General features: G+C 43.7%; 1 protein-coding gene across 6 annotated transcripts in view; it reads right to left on the bottom strand.

The window, feature by feature from the left end:
- Positions 1–10062, bottom strand: part of WIPF2 (WAS/WASL interacting protein family member 2) — a 43055-nt gene extending 32993 nt beyond the window's left edge. For 2 of the 6 annotated variants that reach the window (XM_070227343.1, XM_070227344.1), the window contains exons 1-2: positions 9345–9537; positions 7384–7537 (exon numbers count right to left, since the gene is read on the bottom strand). The gene's annotated coding sequence lies outside the window, so the exon portion shown is untranslated. Of the gene's footprint in view, positions 1–7383; positions 7538–8916; positions 9538–9674 lie in introns of those variants that run through there. The other 4 variants (XM_070227341.1, XM_014740606.3, XM_070227342.1 and 1 more) reach the window with 4 other exon arrangements.
- Between the last annotated feature and the right edge of the window lie 2091 nt (positions 10063–12153).

Below are 12153 nucleotides of genomic sequence, written 5' to 3' on the forward strand. Positions count from 1 at the left end.
GCCCACTGAATGCCAAACATGATGAATTTTAAAATATCCACACGGAGGTACGACATTTTGTATTTCAGAATACTAGGGGTAAAGATAAGACTCTAAAATCTTTCAGAGAAAAAACAGATCCCATACAAAGAATCCAAGTCAGAATAACATCAAACTACACAATATTACTATTGAAAGTTACAAGACCAGAGAGCAAGACTTAAACTTCCAAAGAAATATGATCTCCAACATAACATTTTATTTCTAGTCAAACTGGTAAGCAGCATAAGGCTAGAAAACAGACAATTCAAACCTGCAAGACCACAAAAAATGCACTCCCTCCAATGGACTCTTTTCCATAAGGCCTGTGGAAGAAGTGCCACTAACATGTTTGTACTAAAAGGAGATTTAGGGGCCAGCCCCGTGGCTGAATGGTTAAGTTCCCCATGGCCCAAGGTTTCGCTGGTTCGAATCCTGGGTGCAGACATGGCACCACTCATCAGGCCATGCTGAGGCGGCGTCCCACATGCCACAAATGGAAGGACTCACAACTGAGAACATACAACTATGTACCGGGGGGCTTGGGGAGAAAAAGGAAAAAAAAAAAATCTTAAAAGGAGATTTATACTTCTATCGGAGTTTAGGGATGAATCAAGTGAAAAAAAGAAAAGAATAGCAATTATTATATTTAGGGGAAAAATTTATAAGGAAGGAAATATAATCATAGTACACACAGTCATTATATTAGATGCTAAATTTTTTTTTCTTCTTTTGGTAACAATCACCTCTACTCCCTTCTGGACTCACGGGGGAGGGGAGAGGAGGCTGGAACTAAATTTCCCAGAATCCCCTGTCAATAGGATTGTGGTTTAAATTCCACCAATATGAGTCATTCACTCAAGATCTGGAAGATGGTAGAAAGGTAGATGCCATTATTGCTCCTCCAGTAGCAAGGAGCAGGTGTGTGGGCTCCAACAGATGGCAGACGTGCTTTGCAGCATTTTCCAACAGTCTACAAACTGCCTACTTTGGTGTTTAAGGCAGCCAAGATTATTAATGGTAGCAGTTTCTTGTAACCCCTTTAAGGTGGCTTTCCCTGACCTATGCTCCCATTGCCTTCCAATGGTTTTGTAAGTATCTAATATTCTCTTTGAAATATCAAGAATGGTTTGTTTTTCTGATTGAACCCTAATATATAACCTAAAAACACACAACATGTTGATTTAATCAAAATTGTGATGTATGTGTTTTAGGAGGATAGCAGGAAGGGTTGAGGGTAGACAGTAGTATAAGAATACAAAATCATTTTCCATAGTAGAAATTCAACAGATACTATCTAAGACCAGAAAAATCAAGAAATAACAGTATAAATATACCATGTAGAAATATGGAGATAATATACATCAGAAAAAACACCGAAAGTATTAAAAGTGATTGAAGACAAATAAGGAGAAATGGACCAGCTGGTTTTTTTAATTATAAGCCCCAGAGTACTATTTGACTCTTTAAACTCTGTATTCTGACTATTTTTTTCCTTTTTTTTGAGGAAGATTAGCCCTGAGCTAACATCTGCCACCAATCCTTCTCTTTTTTGCTGAGGAAGACTGGCCCTGAGCTAACATTTGTGCCCATCTTCTTCTACTTTCTATGTGGGACGCCTGCCACAGCATGGCTTGACAAGCAATGTGTAGGTCCACACCCAGGATCTGAACCAGCGAACCCCGGGCTGCCAAAGCGGAACGTGCGAACTTCACCGCTGTGCCACTGGGCCAGCCCCTCTCACCATTTTCATAAAAAACATTTAATTACCAAAACCCAAAAAATCCTAACACTGCATAAGCAAAACGAAACTTCAGACTGACCAAAATTTCAAAAAATAAGGTCAATACCAGATCTGTTACCAATGCAGTTAAGGACAGTAGAAAATCCCAAACAAACCAAAATAACTACAAGGCCATTACGCTTGATTCTAGAACCTGTGTCTCAGATTCAATTCTAATAGGAGCAGGCTATCTAATATGACCCAAATCTCTGCCACAGCCTGGGTGTAACCAAACAACATTCACCACCCCAGAGCTTACTCTACCACAGGTCAAATACATGAGGAACTTACATGCCACCATAAGAAAGCACAACCAAAATTAATTGCAAAAGAAAGCACAAAAATAGAAGGAGAAGGGAGCCAGCCTGGTGGTGTAGCAGTTAAGTTTGCATGTTCTGCTTTGGTGGCCCGGGGTTCGCTGGTTCGGATCCCAGCTGGGGACCTATGTGCTGCATATCAAGTCAAGCTGTGGCAGGTGTCCCACATAAAATAGAGGAAGATGGGCATGGATGTTAGCTCAGGGCCAATCTTCCTCAGCAAAAAAAAAAAGGAAGGATTGGCAGCAGATGTTAGCTCAGGGCTAATCGTCCTCAAATAAATAAGTAAATAAATAAAAATAAAATAAAGAATTGGATCAAATAAATAGAGAGATAAATCTTAAAATCAACTATCTTAGCTCCTTTTTAGGTCTTGTTTTCAATTTAATGCAACTAACTGAAAAACAAAAACAACCAGGGGCCAGCCTGGTGGTGCAGTGGATAAGTTCGCACATTCCACTTTGGCAGCCCGGGGTTCGCCAGTTCAGATCCTGGGTGCGGACCTACGCACTGCTTGTCAAGCCATGCTGTGGCAGGTGTTCCACATATAAAGTAGAGGAAGATGAGCATGGATGTTAGCTCAGGGCCAGTCTTCCTCAGCAAAAAGAGGAAGATTGGTGGCAGATGTTAGCTCAGGGCTAATCTTCCTAAAAAAAATAAATAACATTAATAGAAAAACAACCAACATCTATTGTCAAAACATCTTCAAAAGTTCTAAGACACTGTTAATTAGATTAAAAGGTGATTACAAGGTAGGCTGAAACCTAGTCACTGATGACAAAAAACAGCTCTTCTCCCTCTAGGCTAGCCATATCTAATATTACTAACCCTCAACTTCCATGTGCCATCTGCACTTACACACCCCAAATATAAAAGTAGAAAAGCATACACAGAGAACAGTCAGAAGTAAGGAAAATCCAGTGATGACAGCTGCCATTAAGAAAAGGCCTGAAAGATAACTTAAGCAGATGCTCCATAAAATGTTGATCCAGACTTCACATGGAGAGAAGTGTCATGCTTCATTTCAAAGATGATATATTAAGTCCCAACACACCACAGATAATCTAATAACAAAGCTGTGACTTTCATTGTCGAGGAGTCCCTTCTTTCTCACTCTAATACCCTTAAGCCATCAGATACACAGATGCTCCTTGCTGAAATGCAAGAAAAATATGCACATTTTCATTCCCTGATCACCAGTGATGGGCTGCTAAACCAGAAGTCTACTTTAAGTTATGAAAACAGGGCAAGCTGATCCAATTACACAAGAAAGGTACTAAATCAAACAGGACCATCTGGCTTTGAGGAAGAGTGCTGTGATTTCTGAACAAAAGTCAACATACTTGCAGATAAAAATGCTTTCAAATATTCAGAGTTATACTGGCCCTTAGGCTACTGATTCATTTGCATGTCCAACAAGAGTTACGCGTTGTGTTAAGACATATGGCCTAGATGGCGGGTATGAAAGAATATCACATTCACCAGTTCATACAAGAACATCTGTGCACTCTCTCTAGCCCTATGAGACTTACAAAAAACAGTCAATATTCCCCAGAAGTGAAGAGGTTTTCTGTTTCCTGAATAGCAGTTTTGGTAAACTAACAATCCAGCATCCCCCATAAACTAAGAACTGTTCCCCAACAATCACTAATCTCCAAACCAATTTCCAAGATCCTAAAATTTTAAGACCTAACCCAACCATGTAAGTTTAATTTGCAGGACCTATTTTAAAATAGCCTTTATTCGGGAAAGTTCTTATAGAAAAGACGTTCCATTGTACATGCATCAAATTTCTTTATGATATTGATGGTTTCAGCATCAACACTAATACATTAATATCTGTGGAAAGAACTGACAGAAAAAATCTCTACTGTAAATGTTGAGCTCAAAATTCACTATGCTTTTTACCTGGTTTTTGGGAGAGCTCGCACGCTCTGAAGCCTTGCCTCCTACCTCTCTGCTGCTCACTCCCTAAGCTCCAGACACACGGGAACTTCCTTCAATTCTTCAAAATAGCCATGTTCATTCCCTCCTCCGGACCTTCACCCATGCCATTCCCTCCATCTGGAAGAGTCTTTTGTCCTTCCCTCTCATCCGTTAGGCTTCAGCCTAAAAGTCAAGTCCTCAGGAACCTTCCCTGACTGCTCTCCTTCCCAACTGACCTGCGTTAGGCTTCCCATTAGCTGTCTCCACAGCATTTAGAGCAACAGTAATTAATTACTCGTTTAATGGATGTCTTCCCCACAAGACCATAACAGCATGAGTGCAAGGACTGAATCAGCTTCTTTCACTGCTGTATTGCCAACACCTAGCAGTGCTCAGCACAGAGCAGCAGCTCAAAAATTCTTGTCAAATAAATGAATAACAGGGCCAAGAGAACCATCAGCTCCGGCAACTCTACTTATAATTTACCCTACAGATACAGTCACACATGCAAAGGGCCAAATATATATGGTTATTCACTGGAGCACAGTTTCTAATAGCGAAAGACTGGAAACAATTTAAAATGTCTACCAGTATAGGGCAGGTGTCAAATCTCTTCATTGCTTATACAGAATGATTGCCAAAATAAGTTTAAAAAAATGCAGATAGTGAAAAAGCAAAAAATATACATATATTTACTTTATAAGTACATGGTATCTTCAGAAAGAATCTTTTTTTTTCCCTGAGGAAGATTAGCCCTGAGCTAACATCCATGCCCATCTTCCTCTACTTTATATGTGGGACACCTACCACAGCATGGCGTGCCACATGGTGCCATGTTAACTCCCGGCATCTGAACCGACGAACCCCAGGCGACCGAAGCAGAATGTGCGCACTTAACCGCTGCGCCACCGGGCTGGCCCCATGAAAGAATCTTAAGAAAGTGATCATTTTAGTTACCTCTGAGAAGACTGGCTTGAAGAACTTCTCTGAGAAGAACTGGATTGATAAGCAGACAAGGGTAGAAGGTAGACTATTCACAGTACACCCTTTTTATCTTTCGAATTGTGAACTATGTGTATTTAAAAAATAAAATTTGCGGGACTGGCCCCATGGCTGACTGGTTGAAGTCTAGCTCTGCTTTGGTGGCCCAGGTTCACAGGCTCAGATCCCGGGTGTGAACCTACTCCACTCATCAGCCATGCTGCGGAGGCATCCGACATATGAAATAGAGGAAGACTGGCACAGATGTTAGCTCAGGGCTAATCTTCCTCACCAAAATAAAAATTAAAAAATAATAATAATAAAATAAAATTTGCTGAAGACAGTCCTGTCCTTATTTCTAAGACAGTGATGAAGAGTTTAAAAATCTCATACCTGGATCTTTAATGACAAACATCCTGCCTATAAGCTGAACACTGGGAAGATGGAAGTGGAAAGAAGAAAAACTCACCTAGCCACAAAACTCAGACAGCTTACCCCATAGTAGACTGTACCATTTTAGAAGAAAATTCCTTTTTTTTTAACTACCAATTGTCCCAATGTGGACATATGGAAAATGTTTTCAAAGTCGGGATTATTGGGAGGAAAAAACGGAATTATTGGATTCAGCATTTCTATAAGCATAGAAAGCAGGTTGATGAATCTGTCCTGAAGAAATATCATAAATACTGACTAAAAAAAAAATTACTTCCACTGAAGGGCCACAAAATCTAAATGGAGCTTAATTTGGCCACAAAGTGTAAGAAACTAAAATTTTTTTGAAAACCAATTATAAGAACAGGGAGGAAATCTACACACATTCCTTAGATATACAGATTTGCCAAACTTTAAGACAATCTTCAGGAAAGAAAGATCTGACACTAAACACACCTCCAGCAATCCTATTTGTTACCACAATCAAAGCCCTGGACCAGAATCAAAACCTTTGCATCTGAACCTATGAGGTTCCCAAACCTGCACATCAGGAACAGAACACTCTGGACTAATGATGGCCGGAGAAAGCTGAATCCAGGGCCACCAACGAGAGGATCTGTGTCGGGGTTATCTCCAACATCACACTGTCATATACTGCAAGAAATGATCTTCATAATCCATCCCAAGACCTACTGGAGACACACTTATCTTCAACTAATTATCCCCTGAAAAACAAAAGACTACTTACTAAGTAGAACACACTGGAAAGCGCAGTTACTAAGTAGAACTAAGTATTTAGTGTAGCCATTCTAAATTGTTACAACTTTACCAAGCCCGAATGGCAAGTCAGAAGCCGATTCCTGGCTCCCCTATTTGATAACTTATTTGCCTCTCCTGGCTCTCTCCTCTTAAGAGATCTAAGACTGACACAGACATTAGCAAACTTACGGCCTTTTTCCCCTGTAACACTATTTTTCTCCATAAAGTTCTATTCAGCATTTTTAAACACCCCTCTATAATAATACCGAGAAGCGCTCATGAGTTTAGCCTATGGCTCCCAAGGCTCAAAAACCTGGGGGGGGGGGGGGGGGGGGGCAAGAAAAAAGTCAAAAATACTCTCTCTCTTCCTCAATGCCCTGGACTTGCAAAGCCAGGCAAAGGCAATGATTCTGCATTTAACCACCAGATGAATAAGAAACAGGGTTGAATTCTGAAGAACCATAAAGGAGTGCACGCACATTCAGTAAAGAGCTCTGCTTCTATTTCCCTGCAGGGCAGCTCTCAGGATCTGCCAATGAACCTCATTTTGACATGGAACACCCCATCCACTCTAATCCGGGGCATATCCCTCAAGAGACGGTCAGTCAAGCGGAACTCTGCCAACTCCTGCTCGGGTGTTGTGTGAGGAACAGTAGCAACAAGAGCCTACTGGGAGAAGGAGATCAACAATCACGCTCAAGAAGAAAAGAAGTTATTTGCCAAAGGGAAGCATGTTGCCAAAATGTTAGTCACAGCTTCAAGGTCCCAGTTCGTGTCTCTGCAACTATTCTTTGCTTTGACAGAGTCTATTCTCTGGCCCAGGAAACCCAGTTTAGCTTCTGTTACTTTCCCCATTTGAAGCAGTCAAAAATCCTTTCAATTTGGTGGTATCAAACTGTGACACAGACAAGATGTCCACCAGAAACCAAAAAGGAGGAAAAAAATGTGTAATTTGCCGTTTCCCACTTAGGACTGGCTCAAGTAGAGCAATGGAAAAGCGTGACAGGATAGGAAAAATGGAAAGTCATTATGTTACAGAAGCAGGTTATATCAAAAGCTTGCCCACAGCTCTGAGCCTCCATAATTTATTTCAAAACCTTCTTGAAAACAAACCAAAAAGACACACTGTAGGTTGAAATGACGGCAAAATATTAAGCAGGTTTTTACCTCCAAATAAGTGTCTATACTTCATAGCCTAGAGCTCTTCCCGGGATTCGTATGAAGACTGTGGTTGCTGAAACAACCGGAACCAGCAGCCCATGATTTCCAGAATTATTTCAGAGCAACAGGAAAAGAGACTCAAGCGAACCAATCAAAGAGCCTAAGAAGTCAAGAAAGAACATCGGACAATTTTCTCTTCAATAGGAACAGCACTCCTCTCTTCCCTTCTTAAAAGCCATCAGTAAAACCTGAAAATTCCACTATTCTCAACCCCTTCCACCTTCCCCTGCATTTCATCTTTGTGCTGACATAACTAATCACTACCAACTAAGGTAAACACTACTCTGATACCAAGTGCGAGGCAGAATTAGAAACTGCCCCCTCTTAAGCAAATCCACGTCAGACCTCAGAAATGCCAAGACTTTCAGGAACATTTCTTCTAAGCTAAACAAGTTCACCTATGTCCAAAGAAAAGCTAGAACAGTCAAGATTTCAAAGGATTAACAACAAAGAAGGTAAAACTGTCCACAAGCACACTGGTCCTCCCCAACTGGCAACTAACTGGTCCAAAGTGACTGGACCAAAGCCAAAGGTTCAACTGTCTAAAACACTACTTTTCAGTGAATTCTCAAAGAGTTCACGAGGAAAGTCAGTGTTTGTCAAGAGTAAAATACTGTGGTGGCTAGAAAACAAAACACTGCATTCTTCCGCATTCTCTATCAACCGACCTCATTCACCCTGAACTCTTAAATTCCCTATCTCCATCTTGTTGGCTACCAATACAAAGTAACACAATAATATGAAATTTTTGGCTACTAAAAGTTGACTCTCAGAAAAGTTAAAAAATTGGACATGTATCAAATCAAAATCAACTATTCCCTGATACAAAAAAAATGCAGCAAGGCTGAGAGGAGGAACCTGAGAAAGACACATCTTCTAAATATCAGTATCTCAGTCTTGTTTTCAGGGATCACCTTTTTGCAAGCACTTTAAATATTCCCTTTGGTTAACAATCTTTTAGAGGCAGAGAGGGACCAAACTTGTCATTTCAAAGGTGAAAAAAATGAGATACGGGCGGCCCCCTGGCAGAGTGGTTAAGTTCGCGTGCTCCACTTTGGCCGCCCAGGGTTTCGGAGGTTCGGATCTTGAGCACAGACATGGCACCGCTCATCAAGCCTTGCTGAGGCAGCGTTCCACATGCCACAACTAGAAGGACCCACAACTAAAAATACACAACTGTGTACCAGGGGGCTTTGGGGAGAGAAAGGAAAAATAAAATCTTTAAAAAAAAAAGAGACAGTTTAATGATTTGCCTCAAAGTAAGTAAATCTATAGGTGGGCTAGGACGGTCCTTATTCCCTGAGGTTCTCTTTTGGTTTGTAAAAGGAGAAAAAAGTCACCAAAACATTCAGTAAGTCATTCAGAAACAGAAACTGTAAGGCAAAAATAACCACATGAAAAAGGAGGTGGATGCTGGGGGTGCCCAAAGCAGTAACAGATTGTTCAAATCCCTTGAAAAATACAAATTCCAGTACATACCAGCTTCTTCCAGTTCCTCACTCCAGTATTATTTTTTACAATGTTTCCTTCCTGATCAGCAACTGAACGACACACTGCCCAGGTTTAACAGGTTAAGATTTCCATCTTTCCTCACTTCACACCACTCCAACCTGAACTCTCAACTCTAGGTTGCTCCCATGCGCATCTCAACATTTCTCAATCCGACCTTTAACTCGACTCTGATTCCTTCTCAACCGACCCTCTTAAGATTCCCTCTAGTGTAGGCAGTTGTCCCGAGTTATCCTCTCCACCATCGGTTTTCACTCAACTCAACCCCCAAAATGTCACAGTGGCCTCCTCACCCGGGGCATCCTGTTAATCACCTGTTCCCAACAGGTCCTCCCGCCCCATCTCCCTTTTGGCGCACGATTACCTCGTTCCTTAGCCTGAGTTGCCGTCCTACTCACCTTACCCAACCCTCCAGGATCCCTTGTTTCCTGTCTCTCATTAACCTCCCTCCCCATTTTCATAGTCAGCGCTCGCCCCACACCAATTCCCGACCAGCCCTCCCTACTTAGATTCCCCACGCCCCCTTTCCTCCTGGTTCTTCAGACTCAGCCCCAGTCCCCTCACCCCTCAGGCCCCGCCCCCAGGACCCCTTGCTCCCTCAGGTCCCTCCTCCAATGTCCCCCCTCTCCTCAAACTCCGCCCCAATCCCCCCTCCCCTAGTTCTCCCTCCCACTCAGGTCCGCAGGTCATCTCAGCGCCAGACCCAGCCTCCTCGGCCCCTTTCCGACCTGGCCGCAGCGGCTCCGGGAGCGAATCCTCCGCCACCTCCGCTCCGGCTTCTGCCGTCCTGCTCGCCCCCCAGCAAGCTCCCTTTCTCGCCGCCGCCGCCCCTTTTGCCAACCCGGAAATGGATCGGCTCCCACTGTCCCCAGCGTCCGCGAACAAAATGGAGGCGGGGGAAAAAGGAGGAGGGAGCTAGGAGCGAAGAGACGCTACACGCATGCGCCCCTGGAAAGCCCGCCCCCGGCCGACGGACGTTAAGGCGGAAGCGGTCGGGTGGCAGCCATCTTGGGAAGGTCACAAGGGTTCCGTTTACCAGCTAGAAGCAGACTTCTGGCTACAATTGAAATCATCTAGGAAGACTTAAATAAATAGTGCTGCTTGCGTTCCACCCTCAGAGGTTCTGATTTAACTGGTCTTGGGTACGGCGTAGGCATCGGAACTTTTAAAGTTGCGCAGGAGATTCTAACACGTTGTCGAGGTGGAGACTCGCTGAGCTAAAGATTCTTGAGTACGCCTCTTTTTCCTCTTTATTCCTCCGCGCACGAGCACGCGCCCATACTCATCCTAAATGTCTTTCCCTAGTTTCAAGTTAACGAAGAAGGCCTCAGTCAACCTCGTAAGGGCCGGGTAGTCAAGTTCCGGTTGTCATAGCAACCGAGAGACAGGCCCCTGCTAACAAATCATCTTTAACGTCATGTTAGCTACCTAAGCTGAACACCCGTGAACACCCGTCTTTGTGGCGGCCGGGGGCTCCCCAGCTTCCAGGGCCAGGGGATGGTGCTGTGGATTCCTCCAGCTGCTTGGGTCAGGGAGAGGAATCCTGTGCCCTTCCTGGTGGGGCTGCTGTTACCTTTGTCCCAGCTGACTAAGGGTCCCTCTCTAGTCCCCCCACAAAAGCGATTTTCCGCTGCAGCCAATCTCACTGCCTTATATCCTCAAAATGCTCTTCAGGTCTCCCTATCATCCTTCCTTGCGCTGAATCCAGAGTAAGTTGACAGATTTGGGACTTAGTTCCCATTACTTAGTATGTACCATCGGGCCTCAGCCACCCTATCTGTAAAATGGGGCTAATAGCGCCTGTCCCGACTGTTTCATAGGGTCGTTGGAGAGCTCAAATAGGTAATGAATGGGAAAGCACGTGGTAAGCCATAAGTTGTTATTATTTTTGTTTTCCTTCTGCCATGAGTTGTGCTGGGCACCACCCATGAGTCAAATAAATGTCACAGTGTTCGTTGAGTACCTGCTGTGGGCCACCTACTGGGCTAGGCACCAGGAGATGGCTACAGAGGTGACTAAGACAGAGCCTCTGCCCTCAGGGAACTCACTGTGTGGTGGGCAGACTGGCATGTAAGAAGCTAGCTAAGATACAAGTCAGCCTGTGATTAGTGTCATGGGGACATATCTGCTGTGGGACATCAGACAAGGGAGTGATTAATTCCTGCTAAAGGATGGGAGAAGGGGTACTGGCCCTGTTGCATAGTGGTTAAGTTTGCATGCCCCACTCCGGCAGCTGGGGTTCATGGGTTCAGATCCTGGGCACGGAGCTACACAATACACCATTCATCAAGCCATGCTGTGTCAGTGTCCCACATACAAAATAGAGGAAGATTGCCACCATTGTTAGCTCAGGGACAATCTTCCTCAAGCAAAAAGAGGAAGATTGGTAACAGATTTTAGCTCAGGGCTAATCTTCCTCACCAAAACAAAATAAAAAAAAAAAAAGACGAAGAATGGGAGAAGTTTTCATAAATGGTTTTGAACTGGGCCTTGAAGGATGAGTAGGATTTTATTACTAATCAGAGAAGGCCAGAAACACATTCCAGACATAAGGATCATAGATGCAGAGGTGAAGATTTTCAGGTATGTAGTCCTGCGTATGTGAAGGCAGGGTGATTAGGCCAGGGAGATAGTGGATCTAAACTCTCAGCTCAGGCCAATCCTGGTGGCCTGGAGGTTAAGTTCAGTGTGCTCCACTTCAGCCGCCCAGGTTCAGTTCCTAGCCGCGGACCTGTCAGTGGCCATGCTGTGGCGGTGGCTCACATACAAAAAGAGGAAGATTGGCAACAGTTGTTAGTGCAGGGCAAATCTTCCTCAGCAAAAAAAAAAAAAAAAAAAAAAACCACCTCCTAGCTCTTCAATCTCATCTCCATCCTGTCCACTTCCTCACTATACACTGTGTGGACCTGCTTTCTATCACTGCAATGCACCAAGAGGTTCTTCAAGGCCTTTTTATTGGCTTTACTCTGTGTCTTCCTCATTTGTCAGCTCTTAGCTCAAATGTTCCCTCCTCAAAGGGCATTCCCTGCTCACGTTAGTTAACGTAAGCCCCCCATTCTCTATAACATCACTCCATGATAAGGGCAGCGGATGGGGTGGAATACAGGGACATCTCAGCCAGACTTGGGGAGATAGGCATGGGCTTCATGAAGAAAGTAATATCTAAGTGAGGGCTGAGGGCAAAGTAGGAATTGGCCAGAGGCGAGG

The sequence above is a fragment of the Equus caballus genome, chromosome 11 (assembly GCF_041296265.1).
Source record: "Equus caballus isolate H_3958 breed thoroughbred chromosome 11, TB-T2T, whole genome shotgun sequence".
Taxonomy (NCBI): Eukaryota; Metazoa; Chordata; class Mammalia; order Perissodactyla; family Equidae; genus Equus; species Equus caballus.